Here is a 17,947-nt window from a genome sequence, read left to right as displayed (position 1 = left end):
TATATATATTTAAAACTACATGAAAAGTACAAACTTTACAATTATTCTTGAGAATAAGTAATATGCACGGATCTTGTTGTTTATTTTACATTGTCAGGTAATTTTAACATGCTATTATCGGTTAATGTCTCTCTCTCTCTTTTTTTATAGTCAGACCCCCTCCACAACGTCACCTCGTTATACCGAAATTTCATTATAGCGGCCTGATTTTCTTTGGAATCAATTTTCATGTTACATTTAACTTCTCTAAAACGACTGTTGGAGAATAAAATTCTCAAGACCGAAAATAATAATCGAGACAAGAAAATATACTGCAACAATCAATTTATTGATTTCAATGCGAGTGTTACAATCTCTATGATTCCTCTGATTCGCTTTTTCAACTATAAATTCAAGGGCTTTGAGCTTGATCTTGAACTTTAACTTAAACTTGACAGATTTGATCTTGACCTGTGCTTGAATCCAAGGGCTTGGTAGCTTTTTCTTGAATCTTGAGGTCTTGATCTTGAACTTGAACTTGATTTGAAGACTTGATGAACTTGATCTCGACTTGTACTTGAATTCAAGGGCCTTTGAGCTTGTTCTTGATTTGAAGACTTGATGAACTTGATCTCGACTTGTACTTGAATTCAAGGGCTTTTGAGCTTGTTCTTTAATCTTGTAGTCTTGATCTTGAAGCTTGAACTTGTTCTTGAATCTTAAACTCTTAATCTTGAAATCTTGAGCTTGTTCTTGAACCTTGAACTCTTGATCTTGAAATCTTGAAATCTTGAGCTTGTTCTTGAATTTGTAGAGAAATCTGCTGCTTTGATCCACGAGCTCTCCCTTGATTCTTGTTAAACTTGTTCATCCCTTTTCTGAATTATGAGACCCCTATTTATAGTTGTAGGAAGTATAAAGTAATGATAAACATGAACTTCCTTTGACCAATCAAATTTAAGTGACATGGTCTTGATAACTATGAACTTCCTTTGGCCAATTAGATCTAAGTGACATGCCATTTCTTATGGGCTTTTAATTTACTGCATTATTTTGACACGTGGCATGGTCCCATTGGCTCCTTCACTTGACTTAGCATGCCATGTCATTTGACATGTGGCACCAAATTGGGCCTCTAGCATATGATGATATCTTGGGCTTGCTAAAGTGGGCTCAGTCATTTGTAGCCCAAATTAATATGATGACATCTTGGGCTTGATAAAGTGGGCTAATCATTTTTTTAAGGGAAAATTTCAGAAATAGCAACTCTGTAGCCTTAATTATAATTTTTATAGCAACAGTTTCATAATTACGAAAAGTAGCAAATTGTATTTGTATTTAAGTAAAATGTTGCTATATAAATACATATACAAATATATATGTATTACTCATAAATACATATGCACAACTGAAAAATACATATTCTTCTATTACTATGAAGTGGGTAAAATATTGCTACTTTTGCTATAAGTTGTAATTTTGAAAAAGTGTTGCTATTTATTGTAATTATAGTCTTAAGGATGCTAGTTTCTGTAATTTAATTATTGCTATAGTTACAATAAATAGCAATACTTTTTCAAAATTACAACTTATAGCAAAAGTAGCAATATTTTACCCACTTCATAGTAATAGAAAAATATGTATTTTTCAGTTGTGCATATGTATTTATGAGTAATACATATATATTTGTAGATGTATTTATATAGCAACATTTTACTTAAATACAAAATACAATTTGCTACTTTTCGTAATTATGAAACTGTTGTTATAAAAGTTATAATTAAGGCTACAGAGTTGCTATTTTTGAAATTTTAACCCAAATTAATGGACTAACCCAATTGAGGTTGGACTTTAATTAAATCCATATATGTTTGGACTTAAATAATTAATCAAATTATATTAATCTATAATATTTAGTTGGGACTAGTATATTTTAAATTTAATATTATCCGAATTTTGTACGAATTTAAATTTAATAAAATTTTATTGTTTACAAAGTTCCCCTGCTTCAAGACTTGTCAAGATATTTAAATATTCATAGACTAGTCTTGAAGTATTAAGTTTTAATTTAATTGAAAATCAAGTCAACAATGTATGCATGTCGGTGGAGCAAGAATGATTTGAGCACGTTACATTGTAATAGTGACCAATCACTAACATTAATGTTTAACTTTATTAACTTTCAGAATAAATTGTGGATTTGAATTCCACTTTAACTTGACTAATGGTGAAATCAGATTCCATGTTTGAATTGGAATCAAATACTTGGCAGTTTTACTTTTATTTCACACGCCTCCGTGGAATCCATTTAGTACTAGGGATCATCCACACTTCTAGTCTTATTGGAATCCTCATGAGTTCGAGTTTAACTTGGATTAGAAAAAAAAAAAAACCGCCTTAACACATCTATAAATACCCATAGGTATACTATTTTTTTTCTTGTACCTGCAAAGCTTGCACGATATCAATACAACTTTTGGCTGATTGGAATCAACAGCAAGGTAATTTCTTTTCCTCTTATTTATTTTATTCTTTTATCATCCCTTTTTTTAACAACTTATGTACAACTTATACTTCTCGCTCAAGTAACGTCTTTCATGCAAAGGTGATAACCACATGATGTGAACAGATATCTACTCGTCCCCGCCATAAGAAAGGTAATTTTATGATAATTTTATGGTAAAGATAAAAGGTAACTTCATAGTAGCCTTATGGCAAAGGTAAAAGGTAACTTCATGGTAGCCTTATGGCAAAGGTAAAAGGTAACTGCATGGTAGTCTTATGGCAAAGATAAAAGGTAACTTCACGGTAGTCTTATGGCAAAGGTAAAAGGTAAAGGTAACTTCACGGTAGTCTTATGGCAAAGGTAAAAGGTAAAGGTAACTTCACGATAGTCTTATGGCAAAGGTAAAACTTCACGGTAGTCTTACGGCGTATCGGGATGACTACTCGTTCCCGCCATAAGAAAAGGTAAAAGGTAACTTTATGGTAATCTTATGGCGCATCGGGATGACTACTCGTCCCCGCCATAAGAAAAGGGTAGTACCCTCCCGCCATAACAAAAGGTAAAAGGTAACTTTATGGTAATCTTATGGCGCATCGGGATGACTTGGTCAAAATTGTTTTGTACGTACGCCATAGATTTAACCCTTTTTCTTTTCTTTGCGGTTCGAAGAGATGGTTATTTTCAGACACCACACCTCCCCTTCCACCGGCTCCAAGTATCTTATAGTCAAAATTGAAGATGGGGCCCAGCAGACTCGACTTTTGACCCACACTCCATTAACTGATCGGTATGCAAGTTCGTGGCCTCCTCTCAAGAATCCATTCTCCATGACGAACTGGACTTCGGTACAAACCCCAAATTTTGATCAGTCATTCAAGTTGTTCTCTCTTCGCCATAGATTTAATCCTTCTTCTTTTCTTTGCAGTTTGAAGAGATGGTGATTTTCAGACACTACACCTCCCCTTTTACCGGCTCCAAGTATCTTATAGTTGAAACTAAAAATAAGGCCCAGCAGACTCGACTTTTAACCCACACTCTATTGACTGGTTGGTATGCAAGTTCGTGGCCTCCTCTCAAGAATCCATTTTCCATGACAAACTGGACTTCGGTACAAACCCCAAATTCTGATCAGTCATTCAAGTTGTTCTCTCTTCAAGCGCCAGATCATCATTATGCAAATATCACAAACCCACTTCCCAGTTTGGGCCGACGTATAGCTTTAGGAGAGATATGTTGGGGAGCCGCGATGACACTTGAGGGAGAGTATCGTCACAGCCCTAGGTATTGGGAGTGGACACAAGATATACTTGGTAGGAGCCAAGAGACTTTGAGAAAGGTACATATTTATGATGCCGCTTATGCATCGCTTTTTACCTATGATCATAACTCAGATATATTCCAAGAATTTTGTGAATCTTGGTGCCCCATGACAAATACACTTCTCACATCTGTCAGAGAATTATCTATTTCTCTATGGGATTTGCATGTTCTTGGAGGCTTGCCAATTCAAGGTATCCTTTATAAAGAGGTAGTGCCTGTGGCCAAAGAACTTACAGGTTTAGATGAAAAAAAGGTAAGGTACATTTCTCGAATTTATGAGTACTTATTTGCGGCCTTTCATAATCTGAGGGATGCTAGCCAAGAAGTATCATTCAGGGATTGGATAACATTCTGGTGCAAGAAACATTCGAAGTACGGCCCTGCTCCTCCAAGGTAGAAAAAGAAAATTGCTCGCCCTGAATTGACGCTCAACCCTAGCGGGGTTTTACCAGTACGCTAAGGTGGTCACATGCGGAAGAAAAGGTATTTTTTGATCTTGGGGTGAACCGCGATAAAAAAGATGATACATATTTGGCAGCTTTTTTATCTTGTTGGTTGTGCGCTTTTGTTTTTCCAAGTATGAAAGATGACTTTATTCTCCCTGGGACTTTTAAGATGGCATGCATGATGACGAGTGGGAGGAAGGTCAGCCTTGCAATACTGGTTCGGGCTAACATTTATAGTGGATTAAATAAGATATCTTATTCAGCGCGACTCGATCACATCAAGATTTGTTTTCCTATCCACTAGGTGGATGGTTGAATTGCTCATTATTTCAGGACCCATTATTCATTTGCCAGTGGGACATCCATCCCTACGATGATTGTATACTCCGGAGAGAGCGATGCAAAGTATTTTGACAAAAATGATGCAAGAAAGTGTATCCATAGTGGGGAGAGCGTGGTTTGGACTTTTACCATGCAGGACAAGATGCATCCTTACTTTTATGTGGATAGTGAGAGTGCCCCAGCATTGGAGACGAGCTACTTTATGAGTATTCATTTACTTAGATGCAGAAACTTATTTATCATTGAGCCATATTGTCCACACCGCTTCAGTTGACAGTTTGGATTTTATCAGAATATTCCAGGAATTATGAAGAATAACATCCGCACTGCCTATTTAGACAAAAGACTAAAATTTTAGAGGATTTGCACATTGAGTCGATCATCCTCACGAGCAACTTTTCCTTTAATTTTGCCTAATGTAGGTGAGTTCTTCAGAATCGACTATCAGACTTGGTGGAAAAAGACTTATAGGGATTTCCTTGGTCATCACCTACAACCTTAATGGACATCGCTGGGTCAACTACCATCTTACATTTGGGGAATTCTGATAAAATACCTACAAATGAGGCCCTTATCACTGATGTTCCTCCTTCAGATTCCAAGTTGCCAAATCAACATGCAAATAAGAGATCTCACATGCCTCCGGCGGTATAAGAGGGTAAGACTCCTACTCAAACTACTCATGTATCCAAAAGGTTGTCCCAAGATGAAAGTGAGAATAGTAGCAGAGACCGTTACTGGAAAAGAGTAAAGGTACATTTTGATGATACAAAAGGTATTAGTCTACCAACGGTTGAAATTCATGATGACACGGATAATCCTTTGAGGACTATATCATCTCTTGCCGAGGAGTTATGGTTAAGACATCTATTTTACCAAGTGTATCTTCATGACCCCATTTTTTATTAATCCTCTTTTTTTGTTCTTATGCAGTCGACCAATGTTACAACCCTACAGCGTGAAGGCTCATATGATGTGATGAGTCTGTATTTGGTCCAGATCTGATGGAACCACCTTCCACAGTTAAAATGGGAGAAGGGCAAACTTCTGTTTCTTGTAATAAGGTTAAAGCAACCTTGGATTCTGACATCTGTAAGCCCCCATTAGCTATTATGTTGGTGTTTAATAGAAAGAAGGTTATCCTAGATACTTAGAAAAGCTATATCTCCTCCCTTTAGATCGTAATTCAAGGTAAGCTTTCGAAGTGCGATGTTGATTCCGCTTCTTCCCTTGAAGATGAAGTCCAGGTAATCATCAATGAGATAGATTGTAAGGACATGGATATTTACCCATTGAGAAAGTTGCTGCACGACTTCTTTGACCTTGCTACTTCATATGACCAAGCACGATCGATGCTTCATAATATGAATGAGGAAGCCGAAAGAAAAGAATTATTCTATGTAACAAGGAAACGTCTCACATATGCCATGCTTGAAGAAGACAAGAAGGTTAAAGCAACATCCTCCATTCGGCAATCACTACAGAACATGAAGAAGAAGATAAAAAAATTGTGTAGAAAGACATAGGCTTTGGAGCATTTTTTAGAGGAAGCTGAGAATGAAACCAAAGAAGAAAAGCTAGAGTCTTCTGTTGTAGCCAAGGAATTCGATGCAAGCTTTGATGAAGACTTATCAAATGGTGTAGATCAGAAGAAAGTACGTCTGGAAGCTATGCACCAAGACTTAATCAATTACAAGTTATGTCTAGATTAGACTTAAGAGATATTTCTTTTTGTTAAAACTCTTTCGTTGCTTTATTTTAGCCTTTATTAAGTAGTTGGATATATTAGTTGTAATAGAAACTCTATTGCACTTCTCTTAATATTCCTTTTGAATTTCAACTTTAAAAATTGCTTGCTTATTTTGATATGCTTATGTTGTAGTACAAAACTCTGGCTTTTTCCTCAAATTTGTTGACTATTGGCTTCGTCTTTTTCTCACAACCGGTTAAGACTTGAGACCTTGGTTTTGAAGCCTTAAAGATCAAGGCCTTCAGCTTGCAAACTTGCATAGTTTGCATATCTATGCTCCAAACTGCAGGCTTGGGTATTCCAAATCCTATAACTTCTTTTCTTCTTGATGGGTTGCCCCCATTGAGCAACAAGTATTTGGAATAAGTCCAACACTTAATTGAGATGCATGCAGGCTTAAATTTTATATGACGGATCAAGCAGGGACATGTATTTTTTTAACACTCATGTAACTGAACTTAAAATAAAATTCCGAGCGCCTACGTACCTCAGTGAAGAGGATCAATTCACAACGTAGTTCTGGGGTGAGTTTTTTTTTTTCGAGCCGTTCACAGTTTTTACTCTTGTGGGCCAGGAGTGGACATGTAGTTTATACTCGTGCCTTAAGGAGTGCCATCTTCCTTCAAGGATAGTCCTTTTCAAGAACTTGGCATTGATGGGGCCAATCCTCACGCCATCTGTATCGACAAGCTTGTAAGCACCATTTGAATATGCCTATTGTACGACATATAGTCCATAACACTTTGGGGTGAATTTTCCCCCAGACTTACGAGAAGTGATAATGGGCCTTCTTACTACAAGGACTTAATCTCCAACTTGGAAGCACCTCAAGCAAACTTTTTTGTTGAAAGAATGAGATAGCCGGTCTTGATAACAATCAAGATTTTGTTGAGCCTCCAGCCTCTTTTCATTAAGAGCTTCTAACTCCGCAAGATGCAACTTAGCATTTTCTTCATCGGTGAACCCTTATTCAATAGCTAGTCTCAAAGAAGGTATTTGATGCTCAAGTAGCAGGACTGCTTCAACTCCAAAAACAAGTGAGTATGGGGTAGCTTGCGTTGGTGTATGGTAAGTTGTCCTATATGCCCATAAAGCTTCTTCCATTTGCTCATTCCAGTCTTATTTGGACTTGGAGATAACCTTCTTCAACAAATTACATAAAGTCTTACTGAATGCTTCGTCTAGACCATTGGCGGCAACATGGTACATAGAAGACTTGCCTTACTTGAAACCAAAGAGATCACAAATTTTATTCATCAGCTTGTTATCAAAAGGTTTTCCATTGTCAGTTATTATGTGCTGAGGAATTCCAAAGCGGTAGATGATGTTCACTAGGTTAAAGTTTGCAATATTTTTCTTCTTTACTTCCTTGGGAGCAACAACTTCAGCCCATTTTGAGAAGTAATCTGTCGCGGCCAAGATGAGCAACAACTTCAGCCTATTTTGAGAGGTAATCTATCGCGGCTAAGATGCATAAGTGTCCAATAGAAGATTTTGGTAGTGGACCAACAACATCCATTCCCCAAGCATTGAAAAGCCAAAATGCTACAGTTGGATGTAGTACTTCTGGAGGTTGATGTATGAAATTTGCATGGAATTGGAAAGCTTTGCATCTTCTAGCATAGTCCAAGAAATCTTTCACCATTGTTAGAAAATAATATCCCATTCTTTTAATGTGAAAATAGAGCTTTGGTCCAGACTGATGTGATCCACAAACTCCCGAGTGCGTTTTTTGCAAAGCTTGAATTGCTTCTTCCTCTCTCAAACACCTAAGAGTACTCTTTCAAATGATCTTCAATACAGTATGTCTTTTCAGTAAAGGAAGCAAAGTACACGACGATGAATGTCAGTCCTTCTCCTTGGATCTTCTGGAAGTATCCCATAACACAAATAGTCAATGATAGGTTGTCGGCAATCTTTCTTTACAGCTTCTAACACAGCAACAAAGTATTTAACTTTACTTTCTTCATCCCCAGTTGATGGTGGTACTACCCATTCTTGGCGGATAGTGACTTGTGTCTGATTTGGAAGAGTCAGGGTTGAGGCCAAAATAGCTAGGGCATCAACTTACTTATTTTCTTTCCTTGGCGCATGCTAAAGGGTTACTTCTCCAAGCCATCCCATCAAATTTTGTGCATATTCATGATATGGTCTTAACTCAGGCTTCCTGACTTCATAGCTTCCCAACAACTGCTTTATCACCAATTGGGAGTCACTAAAAACTTGTAATTACAGTTGCTTCATGTTGACAGCCATCTCTAGCCTGAGTATGAGAGCTTGATATTCAGCAACATTATTGGAGCAATGATTCATCAAGGTGAAAGAGTACGAGATGGCTTCTTCTTGTGGAGTGACAAACACTACGCCAGCACCAGCTCCATCTCAATGTGCAGTACCATTAAAGTACATCTTCCATGAGGATCTAACTTTAACAACCATTGTATTTTTATCAAAGATTTCATCACTCACCTCCCAATCATCAGGTATTGGGTGATCTGCCAAGAAGTTAGCCAATGCTTGTCCTTTTACAGCTTTTTGGGGAATGTACATAATCTCGAACTATTGATATTGAAGGTACCACCTTGCAAGTCGGTCACTGAGGACTGGTTTTGACATCACAAACTTGATGGGATTAGCCCTGGACACAAGAAGGACAACATGAGCTTGAAAGTAGTGTTTCATTTTTTGGATAGAGAAAGTTAATGCCAAGTATAACTTTTCAATCAGAGAATATTCAGCTCATTTGGTGTCATTATTCTTCTCAAATAATAAAGTGAGTTTTCTTTGCCTTTATTATTTTCTTGAGCCAGTAGTGCTCCAACTGACCTCTCTTATGCCACGATGTAGAGTATAAATGGTTTTCCAGGTATGGGTGCCGCAAGAACTGATGGCTTCATTAAGTATGATTTGATACTCTCAAAGGTGTTACTACAACCTTGGTCCCATTCAAAGGGAGTATCCTTCATCATGAGATGACTAAATGGTTGATATTTTCCGGCCAAGTTTGAGATGAACCTCCTTAAATATGATAGCCTTCCTTGAAGGCTTTTTAACTCATCAATGTTTCGAGGCTCGGGCATCTTTAAAATTACATCGGCCTTAGCTTGATCAATTTTAATTCCTCGATGTTGCAAATTGAAGCCAAGAAAATTTTTGGAAGTAACTCCAAAAGAACACTTCAATGGATTCATCCTAAGTTGATATCTTTGAAGTAACTCGAACACTATTCTTAGGTCTTTTAAATGGTCATCTCTCTTTCTTGACTTCACTACTAGATCATCCACGTAGCATTCAACATTTTTGTGGAGTATACCATCAAAGATATTTTGCATAGCCCTTTGATAAGCGGCGCTAATATTCTTCAAACCAAAAGGCATCACCTTGTAGCAATCAATACCTTTGGGCGTACAAAATGCAGTGAGCTCTTCATCTTTTGGCGCCATGTAGATTTTTTTATAGCCGGATGAACCATCCATAAAGGACATTGCCTCATAACCAGTGGTGGCATCAATCATTAACTCTGGTATGGGGATTGGAAAATCATCCTTAAGGCATGTGTCGTTGAGATCTCAAAAGTAGACATAAACTCGAATTTAGCCATTCTTCTTCTGTACTGGAACAATACTTGAAATCCACATGGGATATTTGACTTCACAAATAAAGCCAGCATCAATGATTTTGTTAAATTTATTTTCGATCAGTGGAACCAACTCAGGACTAAAGCGTCTCTAAGCTTGCTTAACAGGATAAGCACCATTCTTGACCTCCAATTGATGGACCACTACTTTTGGATCTAAGCCAGGCATTTCCTTATAACTCCAAGCGAAGACATCCATATATTCTTTGAGCATGTCCATATATGTGATTTCTTCCTTCATTTTTAGAAATGCACTCAGGTAAGTTGGTCTTGGGTCTTCATCGGTTCTAATATTAACTTCCTTCAAGGGATTTGTTGTGGTCTTCACTCCTTCTTCAAGTTAAGATGGAGAATCTACAACATCTTCCTCCTCTCGAGAATCATCATCTTTGATGGATATATGGTGACACTAGCAAGTATCTTCCATCTCTTCATCAACCTTTATTTTAGATGAGGCCTCATTCTTATTTTGGGTCATGACATGATCTGAGGAGCCAACACTTTCTTTATCTTCCTCACATTCCTTGGTATAAACCACAGTGTGTGCCTTTTCTTTTAACACCTTGTTGTATAAAACTACCAGTTTCGTCTGTCACTTCATTCTAGAAGGAATCAAACTTTAGAAATTTTTTGTATTTTAAGTGAAGAGTGCATCATCTTGCTTTGACAAATCCTCTTACACTTGTTATTTTTCTTCTTATTTAGAGGTCCCAACCTTTCAAACACAGAAGTTCTTACAGTTGACCCTCCAATTCGGTCAAATACAGAGGGTCTTTGATTAGCAGCAGTGGATTCTTCTTCCACAATAATGTAATTACTGACTACCCTTCTTATGGAGATGCGAATTGGAGGTGGCTGTGTGTATCCTAGGCCTTCACATGCCTGCCTAGTTATACCCTCCGACAAAAGTTTTCCCAACCTTGATGGCTCATTAGGATTGTATCCAGCCTTTACAAATAGCTTATATGCATTTGGGTCAAAGCCTTCTTTCGTACGCTTCATAGGGAGTGTCATATATTATGGCAGATTTTGAGCCACAGATTCTTCAAGAAGTCTTGAGGATGGATTTATTGCATCAATCTTCCTGATAGGTAAATTTAAACCCTTTAGCATATTATCTTGGGAATTCGATGGGTGATCTTTCTCTTTCTTTACCTTTGGCACGTAGCAAAGAATAGGAGTTGCCTTTTTTTTATAGGAGTGACGCTTTCTTCATTTGAAGTAGAGAGGGGCTTCTTGGTGGCAACTTTTTCAACAGTCACCACGGCCTTCTTAGCTGTAAGATCATCACACTTGGTCTTGGTGACATCATCAACCCTTTTCTCATTCACAACATAGTTCTTCAAGTAGAATTTTGCATCAGCAAAGTGTAATTCAGCTTCAGTGAATAGCTTATCATCAGCTACTATCTTTTTTTCAACTCTATTTTTGAGGTACTTTAAGCATTGATAGTAAGAGAACGAGATAATTTTATTCCCGTGCGCCCAAGGCCTACCAAGTAATATATTGTATAAATTTTTGGCATCAATCACATGTATCAATATATTTGATTGAAAATCATCCATACGAATCCCCAACTTGATAGATCCCATGGACCTTTGGCCCCCTTGGTTGAATCGTTAGACCATTATACGAATCTCGTCCAGTTCGTTAGTAGTGATACTAACTTCTTTCATCGTGCGGATAGGTAGGGTGTTAAATCCAGATCCATCATCTATCAAGACTCTATTGATCTTCTTTCCTTGAATCTGGCCTACCATGTATAAGGGATGGTTATGTAGGGCCTCACCAAGTAGAAGATCGTAATTTGTCGATGTGATTTTTGTATCATGTGCATGTGCCTCTTGGACAAGCGGTTTAGAGGATGAAGGAACTTCTATGGGTATATTTTCACCCTTTTCCCCCTCTTTGGCTGTGTTAAAACAAGATGCCTCAAGATTGACTTGTGCAGTCTTTCCGCGAAACCAACTCCGTAAGAATTCCTCTAAAGTCATCGGTCGTCGAGATTTCTGGTTGTGAAGCTCCGTCACCCTTATCTTCTTTGGAAGTTCAACCAACTTCTATTTCCTTGGTTTCTTTACTATTCTTCTTCTGGTTGGCTGCTCATATGTCTCCTTTCACAGACTCGTCTTCTTGCGTCTGCGTCTGGTCACCAGTGTCCAGCCTTTATCATTATCTTTGTTAACTGAAGACCTGTCAGGCTCAATATTTCCTTATTATGCTCTCTGACACATATTTGGACTAGGTCGAGTGAGCTAAAAATGATGGATATTTAGTGAGAACTGGCTGTCTCATCATCGAAGAAGATCTTCTTCTCTTTTGTAAGTTGCATGACTTTGTCTTTAAAGACAAAGCACTTTTTCAGAGGGTGACCCACAAGTCTATGATACTTGAAATAATTTGGGTCATTGGTCCTTCCAGCTTCGTTAGGATACTTCATCTCCGACAGATTAATGAACTTATGATGAAGAAGTTCATCAAAAATCTCGGCAACGTCAGAATCAAGGAAAGGATACTCCTTTTCTTGCATATTCTTTAAAGTTAACTTCTGATTTGGAGGTGGTCTAGTAGTAGTCTTCATGCTTTACTTCTTTCTGACCTTTGTGGTGACCTTCACAGGAGACACATCGACATCTATGGATTCCTTGCTATCATTTTTAGGGACGAACTTACCCCACCTTTTGGGTTCCTGCTTATTCTTTTCCCTTTGAGGGTCATGGATAGGCGCTCCTCCCTTTCTATCAGAAGACATACTTAACTCCATGTCATGAGCGCGATTAGATAACTCTTCAAAAGACTTTGTCTTAATACCTTACAATATATAGAGGAGCTTCTAATTCATCCCTTGGACGCATATCTCTATTGCAGAAGTTTTGCTGAGCCTATCTTTGCAATTTAGGCTCGTATTTCTCCATCGATTGATAAAATTGATGACTGGCTCATCCTTTTTTTGTTGAGTATTTGTGAGCTCTACCATGCTCACTGTACGCCTTGTGCTATAAAAGCGATTTAGGAACTCATGTTCCAATTGTTCCCAGCTATTGATGGATTTAGGATTGAGGTCTGTATACCAATCAAAGGCGTTTCCCTTTAGGGAACGAACAAACTGTTTGACAAGATAGTCACCATAAGCGCTAGCACTATTACATGTCTCAACAAAGTATGCGACATGTTGTTTCAGATTACCTTTGCCCTCAAATTGTTGAAATTTGAGGGGTTCATAGCTGGCAGGCATTTTAAGGCCATTTATTCTGGTAGTATAGGGCTTGGCAAATGCGAGGGAAGACTTGGTGACAACATAATACTTGTCTTTGAGGGTACCTTCAATGAATTCCTTCAATTGCTCAATCAGGATCATTCCCTTAAAAGAAACTTGTACCTCCTTAGCTAGTGGTGTTTGTTTCATAGGATGTTCAAACTCGTGAGCCTCTGGAGCTTTTCCCGATGTATAGATAGACTCTCCGTCTATCAGGCCTTTCACCCTATCTACTATCTTATTAATTTATGCATCTTGATTCTAAACATACTTGGTTAGGCCCTCAATTGCCTTTGTTAGATTCGCAAGTTGCTCCTCCATAGATGAGGCATCGATCACCATTACTTGGATGATCACTGGAGATGTTGGAGAGTAACATGGATTATCACATAAGTTGATCTTCAAAGTGCTCAGCTTATGCAGTGTAAGTGGAGATGACGCATTTGTTGAATGACCATTACTTTTTTCACCAGAGTATTTAGAACCAGAATGCTCAAGTAGAGCAAGAGTCTTATTAAGAGATTCCACAACACTTCTTTTACCTTCTGAAGCACTTGTATTAGAATTCGTTCCTTTTGGGGTTAAAGATCCAAAAACTGGAGTTGGCGCGGATGACACTAGATGTGTTTGTTATCTTAGCAAGCCTGCCTTGCTCCTCGTGACAGCTCCTAAACTTCTGAAAGTAACACCAAGGATGCTTTTCACTTTGGTAGAATCTCTATGATTCCTCTGATTTGCCTTTTCAACTATAAATTCAAGGGCTTTGAGCTTGATCTTGAACTTTAACCTGAACTTGACGGATTTGATCTTGACTTGTGCTTGAATCCAAGGGCTTGGTAGCTTGTTCTTGAATCTTACGGTCTTGATCTTGAACTTGAACTTGATTTGAGGACTTGGTGAACTTGATCTCGACTTGTACTTGAATTCAAGGGCCTTTGAGCTTTTTCTTGAATCTTGTAGTCTTGATCTTGAAGCTTGAACTTGTTCTTGAATCTTGAACTCTTGATCTTAAAATCTTGAGCTTGTTCTTGAACCTTGAACTCTCGATCTTGAAATCTTGAGCTTGTTCTTGAACCTTGAACTCTCGATCTTAAAATCTTGAAATCTTAAGCTTGTTCTTGAATTTGTAGAGAAATTTGCTGCTTTGATCCACGAGCCCTCCCTTGATTCTTGTTAAACTTGTTCATCCCTTTTCTGAATCATGAGGCCCCTATTTATAGTTGTAGAATGTAAAGAGTAATGATAAACATGAAGTTTCTTTGACCAATCAGATTTAAGTGGCATGGTCTTGATAAATATGAACTTTCTTTGGCCAATCAGATTTAAGTGACATGACATTTCTTATGGGCTTTTAATTTACTGCATTATTTTGACATGTGGCATGGTCCCATTGGCTCCTTCACTTGACTTAGCATACCACGTCATTTGACATATGACACCAAATTGGGCCTCTAGCATATGATGACATCTTGGGCTTGCTAAAGTGGGCTCAGTCATTTGTAGCCCAAATTAATATGATGACATCTTGGGCTTGATAAAGTGGACTAATCATTTTTTAACCCAAATTAATGGACTAACCCAATTGAGGTTGGACTTTAATTAAATTCATATATGTTTGGACTTAACTAATTAATCCAATTATATTAATCCATAATATTTATTTGGGACTAATATATTTTAAATTTAATATAATTCAAATTTTGTACGGATTTAAATTTCATAAAATTTTATTGCTTACAACGACATTCTACCTATAACAACAATGACATTTATTATAGAAACATACTTTTTGTAAAATTACCTCTTTATAACAACACACTCAAATATTATGTAATAATATAAGAAATATATTATGTACAAAATGACATATCGAAATATTTATGCTAATCATCATTAATGTCATGCACACACAAAATTCAAGTATGAATATCTAATTTAAAAGAAAAAAATTATATTTAAATAGTGCACATCATTTATTTCACAGTTTCATGAGGAAAAAACTACTAATGTTTGCATTTTTGATATTTATGCTCTTTCTAATTTGTATACTTTTGTTTATACCAGCTAAATGTGATATGAATGTTAAATGTCAGTATACATATATAACAACACCATCGAGTAGGCTTCAGTCTACTTTTCTCTATAGGTGTTGTTATGTATAGATTGCTTGCTAGGTAGGAATTATAGGATGTGTTTATGACTAGTGTATCATGACTTAACCGATTTAGAGAATTTGAGATAAAAATGTGATCAGAACCTTAGCATAGGGTACCCGTTTTGGCCGTGGAACTATATTACCCTTGATTATGGATATGATTAACCCTAGATTGATGTTAATGATCCTTTAGTATAAGACTTACCATTTGTCTAAGTAAATTGGGCGGTATTTCTCCGATTAGGTCCTTGTAGTGCTTTTATGCATTTGGATAGTAGTTTCTTAGATTATGATGCTATTATCCTGCTAGTTATATATTATTGGGTCCAAGACTGTGGTTACGATGCCAGTTAAACTTCAAGTGAGTATTTTATCCTTAAAAAGGGCATGATTATAGTTTATGGATACTTAGACACTTATGATTGTATTGTTTGGATACTGGTGATGGCACACATACTTTTAGACATATTTATGATCACTTAGTGGTGCGATTCCAATCAAATTCTTAACTTAACTATTGTTTTCTAAAAGATGAATTTATTCCCACTTTTCATTTTTAAAACGAATTCTTTTATGATAGAAATTATACCACCTTATTTATTGATTTATGAGCTTTTAGAATTAAAAGTGTTGTTTTAAAAATTAGATCGAAGATGATTTCAGCCCATTATTAATTCACTATTTTACCACTACTATTTACTTCGATCGAAAAAGATTTCGATCCTTTATACGCTATTATGCTGATTTAGTCTCGAACTTGATCTCAAATAATGAATTTGTGGATTTACATTATTTTAGTCTTAGTTCGAGTTCGGACACACATTATATTAATCTCTCTGATACTGGACGGAGTAGATCAATTATAATGGTTATTGACATTTCTAGTTTGGGATCGGGCTGTATACGGTTGTTTCAAGTTTCCTGTGGGCCCCTTCATCTATGAGACATAGTGTCGGGGAGGGATGGTCACCGTAGGTCTTGCCCTTGTGATCTACTAAGCTGGAGGAGGTTTATACACTTGGTACATTTTGGTACTCTGATTTGGATATGACATTATCAATTTATGTTGCATTCATTCATGTGTATCCATTATTACCAGTATAATTTTTAGTGCTGATATCTATCAACTTTAGAAGTGTATGTGTGTGTGGGGGGGGGGGGGGGGGGGATTATCGGGGCTCATTCAGGTTATTGTTTGTTTGGACTAGCCTGTTACTTTATTGTTGGTTATTATAGTTAGTTCATGGTTGAATGGTTATGGACAGGTACTCAATATTGTTGGTATATTTTTTATTTCCCTTTTTCTATTACAATTAAATTCATTATTGTTAAGTTACCTCATTATTAGTCACACTTAGGTGAGAGACTTTGATTATGTTAGTATTAGCACCCTTACTTGTCTATGATCCTTGAGAGATTAGAATGGTTCCCTCAGGTAATCATCTTTGAGTTTAGTCCTATATTGGTGTGTGTGTGCGTGTGTATATATATATATGTAACGACCCTGGACTACCCCTTAGTCGTCACACGATGCTTACAATTTTGAAGGACCACAAGCTAACCCATGAGCTGGTACCTATCGTGAGCAATGAATACTAATATCATAATTGTGAAAAACATATGATATTGCCATAAGGTTTTATCACTGAATCAATACTAAAATATGAATCTATTGAAAAACTGACTAAATCTGATTAAATACTGATAAACTGACTTGTCAACTAAAAATCTGAATACTGGATAACTGACTCTAATGTCTGAAAAACCTCTAAAACTGACTGATTGAATATGAGTTGATGGGACAGGCCCTCAACTAACTCTACTAACTACTGAAATAGAGATATAAAGCAAAATAATTTATCCTCGAATGATGAGGACTCACCACTGCTACTGTACTGCTGATAGCCTGAGGAGTGAGGTCTAAGCACGGTCCAAGAACTGAGCATCAGCACCTATGATATAATACATCATAGCGTAAAAGAAAGGTATGCGATCAGTACTTTAAATATACTGGTATGCTACATGAGGTAGGCTAATACACATGGTCTTATGAACAGAACTAATAATTAACTGAATATGCATGTAAAACATGAAGTTCTGAGTAGAGAACATGGAATCTGTAGATACTGAAAATATAGAGAATCTGTAAATACTGAGTACGTATGAAATTCTATAAATACTGAAGATACGTGAAAATCTGTAGACACTGGAGATGCATGACCAATCATATAACATGGATTGAGTAAAATTTGTAAACTGAAATACTGAAAAATACTAATATCTATATGCTTTGGTCAAGCAACTCTAAGACTGCATAGCTGAACTGAGACTGTAATTGAGACTAAATCTAAGACTGTGGGAGGTATCATCTAATTGAAATTTTCAAATTTGAGCTAATTGGGGTCCAACTTGTAACCCCAATTGGAAGGGTGTTTATACCATGCCACGGGTAATAACATTGGATGTGTGGATCAACTTAACTGATATAATATCCTAAAGACTAAGGGTGTTAAGCTTGAACTGACGGGTGGCCCTTGTGAGATAGTCAAGCCTAAT

The sequence above is a fragment of the Capsicum annuum genome, chromosome 9 (assembly GCF_002878395.1).
Source record: "Capsicum annuum cultivar UCD-10X-F1 chromosome 9, UCD10Xv1.1, whole genome shotgun sequence".
NCBI classification, from domain to species: domain Eukaryota; kingdom Viridiplantae; phylum Streptophyta; class Magnoliopsida; order Solanales; family Solanaceae; genus Capsicum; species Capsicum annuum.
This window is presented reverse-complemented; position numbering follows the sequence as displayed.